Here is a 7904-nt window from a genome sequence, read left to right as displayed (position 1 = left end):
ACAAATTATTAAAATAACCACAGGTGAAAGAGAAGAGAAGAGAATTTAAAGGTGAAAGAACATGAGAAACTCTCAAGTAATAATAGCACGGTGTTCGCTCACTTATTGTGGTCTATTTAGATAAAGGTAAATGTTAGATTCATTTTAAATGTTTAAACAAATCAGTGAAAGTCTGCAAATAATCTGTCTGCTAAGGCATTGTTCTTGCCCCACACGTTGGAACTCTTTAGGCTAAGAAATGCCACTTGTGAGCCTGCAAAAAACTGGTGGTGGGGCTCCAGGTTTGTCCTGGAATTCTTAATTATTCTGGACAAGAGAATGCATAAGAAAACAACTGCATTGTGTGACTCCTGGAATCCTGGAGGTGAATTGCTATCCATTAATTTCCTTTTTCTGCTCTACCATGAAAAGCATGGTGCTAAATCCATGGGAATGAGTGTAAATTGAGTGTGGCACGATCTCTGCTGAACTACAGAAACTTTCTGCAATTAATTGCTCAATCGCTTCATTTGGGAGAAGAGCAACTGCTATCAACTCTAAGTGCCACCCATGTCCCAGGGTAAGGTCTCTTAACTATTTTTCTGTGTTATTTTTAATTAAATTGGAACAAGCATTTATGCATAGAAATCTCAGTGTAAACATGTACAAGCATTTTTATGCCTCCCTCCAGCTGCCATGCTCTACAGGCAGGAATTTTGTTCCATTGTGGCTGTTCTTGCCAAATTTCCTGGGGAATGTGCCGGGAACAGCCAAGTGGGCAGGTGAGGGACCAGGGCTGCAGCACAGGGACAAGCACCAGATTGGGAACGTCCCTGAATCCCACTGAATTCCATGAGAGTATATATTTACAAGGGCATGGAGTCACAGGACAGAGGGAATTGCTTCAAACTGCCAGAGGGCGAGGTTAGATGGGATATTGGGAAGGAATTCTTCCCTGGGAGGGTGGGAAGGGCTGGGATGGAATTCCCAGAGGAGCTGTGGCTGCCCCTGGATCCCTGGAAGTGCCCAAGGCCAGGTTGGACGGGTCTTGGGGAAGCCTGGGACAGTGGAAGGTGTCTCTGCCCATGGCAGGGGTGACACTGGGTTATCTTTAATCCCAACCCAAACTATTCCAGGATTTTATAATTTCTAAGTACTATTTGTTTAACTGTCTAAAGCACTCAGTCTCTTCACATTATTGCAGCCACTAGCTAAATGACTCCATAAAGCATAAAAACTGGTTATTGGTTATTTCAAATATTGGTTGTGAAGGAAATCTGTGACTCAGAGAACAAACTGGTCATTTCCAGGCTACTGCTGATAAACTGAGAGAGGAACTTTAACCCTCATGAGGATTAAAATGTGGTAATTGATAAGAAATTTTATGACACTGCATAAGTCATTAATTTAAACAAAAAACTAAAACCAAACCCACATACAAATCCAACAAACATAAACAAATAAGTGTTTCTTGCAAAACAATTCCCTGATGGAAAGTGATGCCACAATTCCGTCCATTTTGGCAGAGAATCCAAAAGCAGCTCCTGGTCCTGGTCTATCCCCTGAACTCCCTCTTTTCAGATCTCTGAGTTTGAGATGCCTCAGGTGTGCAGACATTTGGAAGGACAGGTTGGCTCACGGGGTCTCATTGAAGCTGTCAATGAGTGTCTGGGTTGACTTTTCTCTACAGGAGACTCTTCCCTAAATAGTACATCTTCCATGTCGGGATTGCCATGGCAACAGTTCATTCTGAATTACAAAAATTAGGTATCAAACCCCCATGTGCTGCATCTCCATGTAAATGAGTGCCAAGAGCCAGGTAGAGACTTCTACATCTTCATTTCAGGGAATTAAAACTGCTGCTGCTGCCTGCCATGACTTGATGGAGAATTGCACTAAAAAGCTCCCAAAAGTCTATTTAGGTAGAAATGCTGAAATCCCCCTTGAATGGGTGTCCTGCAAGAAAGTGGTTTTGTTTTAATTAAAACAAAAAAGAAAATTAACACCTGCCCTGTCCCAAAGAAATTTCTACTCACTAAGCAGTAGTAGGAAATTATCACTTTGCCTTTCAAACCCTATTGTTGCATAGCTTCTTAAATACTTAATTTTCATTAATGAACACACCCCAGTGTTATCATGGAGGAAGTAGGCTTTGCAAATCCCTTGTAGGGTTTGAAAAACTTCTACCCCAATTTTGGGGATGTTTGCCTGTGAGCAAGGCTTGAAAATGAGAAGTTTTCTCAATTTCTGGAGTTCCACTGTAAATGTCAGTATGAATAGAATTAAATTTTTTATATATCACCACCCCTCTGTTCTGCTGCAGGTAGGCAGGAAAATGCATATGCTGCCTGATGGCAAAATGTCATTGCTCTGTCATGAGCACTTGTGGGTATAATCCAGGTGTGGGGGTGATATTTTCTCTGCTAGAGGTCACTTTGGAAAAGGGCATGGAGAAAGGAGAGAAGGAAAAGGATGTTCTGTGAGCTGGAAATGACAGTAGAAGTTCTGCCTGCACTCGAAAATTGCTGTTTGGGAGGTGTTGGTGAAACTGAACAGCAAGTTTCTGCTTAATAATTAAATAAATTGGAGTAGAGATGCTTTTTACACAGGTGGAGTGGCCTTGTGGGATCAGGGGCTGCTGCCTTGGTCGGAGATATCTTCATGACTTGCAGGGCAAGTTTGTCAGAGCTCTTTTTGTACAGCTAAAGGTTAATAAAGGTTCATGTAGCTGTTCAGAACCACTGAAAGGACAATAATTGCACAAACTGAGTAATGGTGAACCAGTTCTGGGTTTCAAATGAGCCACTTTCTACCTGAGAGGATGGGGCAGCCAGGCGGACTCTGTTCCCAAGGAACAAGGACAGGATGAGAGGGAATGGCCTCAGCTATGCCAGGGAAGGGTCAGGTTGGACATCAGGAGGAATATCTTCATGGAAAGGTTTTTTAGCATTGGCAGGGGCTGCCCAGGGAGGAGCTGGGGTCCCCATCCCTGGAGGTGTCCAAGGAAGGCCTTGACATGGCACTCAGTGCTCGGGGCTGGGGAACAGGATCTGGCACAGCTCGGCCTCGATGATCCCAGAGGGCTTCTCCAACCTAAGAAGTTCCAAAGAACTTCCTAAGTTCCTGTTTTATTTTGATTTGTGATCCTGTGTTTCACTGGGGTTCAAGAGAGCAGAAATATGGAAACGTGAAACTTATCAATTAATTTACTATTAGCATGTAGGAGCTTCAACATTTAATGAGAAAATTTTATTATTTTCTAAAGAATTATTACAGAATATCCAATCAACAGATTGACTATTAAGAGTGACTCAACTCCTCCTTGCAAGCACTGATCACTGATAAAGGTTCCTGTGGCTCTTTTCCCCCTCTCCTCCACCCAGGATCTTGCTTGCCAAAGTCGGTGTCCATCTAAATAATCCCTGCCTTTTCTCCAGGATGTTGGAATCCAAGTCAGGGATTGAATGTGCAATTTAATATGCAGATGATTTTTATTGCATAAAAATATTAGCTGAACACATGAATCTGGGCTATTATTTGCTGTGAACTGTTCAGTTTTGGGTGATTGCATCAAAATGCAGCTAAGTTTTACTAAGTGAATAAAGTTTAAATTGAATTTCCCATGAACATCTGAAGGATGTCAGCAGCAAGCTGAGGGTCTCTTGGTTTTAATTGGGATAGTCTGATAAGGAAAATTTTATTCCAAGTGGTGATTTAAAAAGAAATTATGGCAGGAGGTAATCTGAAAGACTACAACACTCTTTTTTACCCTCAACTCAGCCTTTTCTTTTCCAAAGTACAGATAAAAATCTATAAATAATTATATGCAATTACTTTTTTAACGAATATACTTTTTTTTTTTTGGTGTAGTTCCTGCACAAATGATACTTAGGACCATATTCTATATTCCTAAGGAATTTTTTAAGAACAATGACATAACCAGTTTCCAGAAATTCTAGCAGGCAAGAGGGATTTGATACAATATCAATAGTCATATCTGTTGATTGGCTATTCCATTTTAATTTTTTAGAAAAGAAAAGTATTCCTGTTAAATGTTGATGTTCCTCCATGTTAAGTTAATAAATTAATTAAGCTGTTAGGTTTCACGAGTCTAATATGTTTGGATTGTCATGAAGGAAAATGTTCTGATTTCGTTTTGAAAAATAAAATAACACAATGAACAATAGAATGATTGAAAGAAGGCTCGGAATTCACCTTGTGCCGGCCTTACTTTTGGATAACTGGGAATATATGAGCTACAACCATTAATTAATAGCTATAGAAATAATCTAACTAGAGAATCACTTGCTTGAAATAGTGAAGCAACAAAGTACACGTGGCAGAACAGATATAGAAGTTTTATAGGATACTTCAAAGCAGGGAGAACCCGAAGCCGTCGGGAAAATTTCAATTGCCTCTTGTACAAAGGATGTGCGATTAAATAAGCAATTAGTTATGGATTATTCACTCAGCTAGACTGCTGGATATTTGAGTAGCACGTTAACCTTGAAATGACTGGGTTTATAGCCCTTACTGTTTATGAATAAATTAAATCTGCAGTAAAAAACTCACCCTACCTGGGCTTGATCTTGCAGAGAAATTTTGCTGTTGACTTTCAATCAGAGCAGGGCCAATGAGGCACGCTGGTGGGAGAAGCTGGAGGTACATATTGAAGATGATCCTCCCTGCCTAAAATGCTTTTAAATAACTGGGGGGTGTGAGGGAGGTAGAAGAGATGCGTAAATTTCCTTTAAAAACGGAAAAGCTTTGCAAAGAATCACCGAATCATGGAATGGTTTGAGTGGGAAGGGACCTTCAAGCCCACCCAGTGCCACCCCTGCCACGGGCAGGGACACATTCCAATATCCCAGGGTGCTCCAAGCCCCGTCCAACCTGTCTTTGGACACTTCCAGGTAAATTGTTTTGGTGTTTTTTTAAAGAGCCAGTCTGTAAAATCCTTTGTCCATGTATCACCGGCTGCAGCACCCATATGGAAGTTTCCTTTCCATGTCTCAAACTCTTATGGAGCTTTGTGCAGCAGAGGACGGAAAGAGCACCAAACATGTTCTTCTTGTTTGAACTCCCTGGTTGTAGCTGTGAGCCCAAACTGGCACCATAAGCCTGTGTCATTTGGCAATTTCCAGAAGGTGTTTTATAAAATGAGAGGAACTAGATCAGAATTGAGCTGACTTTTTTCTCAGAGCAGTATTTACATGTGCTCCATCCACTTTGGGTTGTCCAGCCACAAAAGCAGTGTTCACCATCTGTGTGTTGGCACCTAATTTTTCTTCTTGTCGAACCAGGTAGTCCATTTTCGCATAAGAAAAGTTTTTTGTGGGAAAAGGAAAAGCGGGAGGTAGTTCAGATGTGCTGGTTGCTGTCACAAACACACGTATCTGTGCTCTGCTCTCCAAACCCATGATTGCTTTGCCCTGGCACAGAGAAGTGGTTTCTGTCTTCTGCACAAGGTGAAGAAAACAAGGGGTGGGGATAAAATGCTTCCTTATATTTCCCCAAGCCATCCATCACTAAACACACTCCAGGTGTGGTCTGACACACCTTAAAGTGAGCACATGGAAGGGCAATGAGCTGTGTGGAACAACTGAAACAACACGGACCAAAAACGCCAAAGCTATGAGGGAGGGTGGCTCAGAACGTCCTGGTGGGGACAGCAGCCTTTGGCACTGCTGACACCATGTACCCACAGCAGCTCATCCCATTTTAGATTGATTTCATCCCTCCCTCTCTCTGGGACCTGCTCTGGTCCCAACAACAGCAGTCCTGGTCCTGCTCCTCTGTTACTCATTCATGCAAAGGGAGAACAGGTCGGATGAGAACACGCCCTCTTGTTTGTGTGACTCAGAACTTTTTTAAGTGCTGGGGGAGTGATACTCATGACTGTATTTGTTACCTCATCAAAGAGAGCAGAGCACACAAAAAACTTGGGAAGAAAGAGGGTTTTTTTCTGGTTTGTCGGCTTCAGGTTCTTTGTCAGTCCAGTGAGGCAGAGCAGAGCACTGTACCAAGCACTGTAATTTATAATGTAGAGAGACTGAAATGTAAAATATAAAATATCTCTATATATTCTATCTAATATAAGGGTGGGGAGGACCTGGCACAGGTTGCCCAGGGAAGCTGTGCCTGCCCCATCCTTGGAAGTGTCCAAGGACAGACTGGACAAGGCTTGGAACGACCTGGTTTAATTAAAGATGTCTTTGCTTATGGAAGAGGAATTGGACTGGATGATCTTGAAATGCCCTTTCCAGCCCAAACCATTCTGTGATAAAATCACAGTGACTGAGCGGAAAGAAAAGCTGAAAATGAGTTGTTTTCATGTTTCCATTTTAATGCTTAGAAACCTAAGAAATTTCTCATTGGACACAGCATCCTCTTGAGGGATCCAATACCTTTCTTGGCACTATTTCAAACCCAGGACCAGCTCCTTGGCTCTTGGAAATTGTGACGGTGTTTCCTCTCCCAGGGACTGATGAGTTTCCTCATTCAGAGGGACTACATGGGTCTGCAGTATAAACAATATTATTTATGTCCAAGAACATTTAGGGGTTTAAGAAACATTAGGATTTCTGCTATATTTTTAGACGTTTTCTATTCAAGGCAGAATAAAGAAAAAGCAGATCTGTGATTGAATTTAGCAGTTTCTGTGCTTCAGTATAGTGAACAACGCCAGGCAGATCAATTACCCCCCCACCCCATCAACTGATCACATTAAAAATGAAGAGTAAAGTTTTCATGGCATAAAGGGAGAAAACTCTGACTTGAATTCAAAATAAATGAGAAATATTAATATTATGTTGGAGAAATTAGTTTAATGATATATTTAAAAACGATTAAATTAATGTTTCTCATTAGTGGCACAGCTTAATCATTCTTTGCAAGCAGAGGGAAGAAAGTAAAGCAGTATCATAAAAGATCAAATAGTGATTCAAAATTAATTAATCCAGCATTGTATAAATCAGGTAGCTTCAATAAAAACACTAGTTCCGTATTCAGTCCTTACGGGCAAAAGTAAAAATAGAAAATGCCTTAATTAGTGCCTTTTCATTCAATCCACCTGACCTATTTATTTTTAATTGAACTATAGGGTGCTAAGCACACTGTGGAAGTGCTAATTGCAGTACTAAATTTTTTAACATTTCCCCCTGAACTCAGTACCTCGTTTTGTGGGAGAATATCGCAGAATAAAGGAGAAAACTGGTGCCTTGCTGCGCTGGGAGCTGCTGTTGTGTTTCCTCTCCTGCTCCTGACCTGTTTCATGCTGTGCAAACACCTCGTGGCTCTTGCTACCATGAATTTGCTTTGACTGTGTCAAGATTTATCTTGCAATTATTGCTCTGTGAACTGGTTAGAATAACTGTTTGAGCGACAGCAGTGAAAGAGCTTTTGTTATTAACTATAATAATTTGTGAAGTACAAACTGCTTGACAGGCCTTTTAATGACTAATTGCTTTTACATTATATTTGTGCCAATGAACCTCTTTGAACTGAAGTTTTCTAGTGGTCCTACAAGCAGATGTGTTGTCCTGAAATCAGGTTTATTCCTACTGGGTAAAGGAAAGGAAAAGCAGGGCAGAGACAGACCTTTCTTTAAATGTCACCATATGCACTGGGCGATGTTGTCATGGCTGGTGCTGTGAACAGGAGGTGAACCACTGCTACTGCTATCAAACTGATATTTCCCATTGCTGCCTCACCAATCCTTTTCTTCTGGAGCTCCAAATTTTACTGAATTTCTCAAGCACTAATCGCCAGAAATTAAGTCCAGCGTTGCAGCCTGAAGAACAACTCCCTTTAAAAGAGGCTCTTCTCGAGCTCCAAGTGAGGAATTAAAGCTCATCTGATTCCCCAGCACTGATGCCTTGAAAATTAGCACCTCTTTGGTGTAAGCAGCTCTGTTACAGATTGGC

This window comes from Corvus brachyrhynchos, unplaced genomic scaffold, assembly GCF_000691975.1.
Source record: "Corvus brachyrhynchos isolate BGI_N302 unplaced genomic scaffold, ASM69197v1 scaffold150, whole genome shotgun sequence".
Lineage (NCBI taxonomy): Eukaryota > Metazoa > Chordata > Aves > Passeriformes > Corvidae > Corvus > Corvus brachyrhynchos.
Note: the sequence above shows the minus strand (reverse complement) of the source record.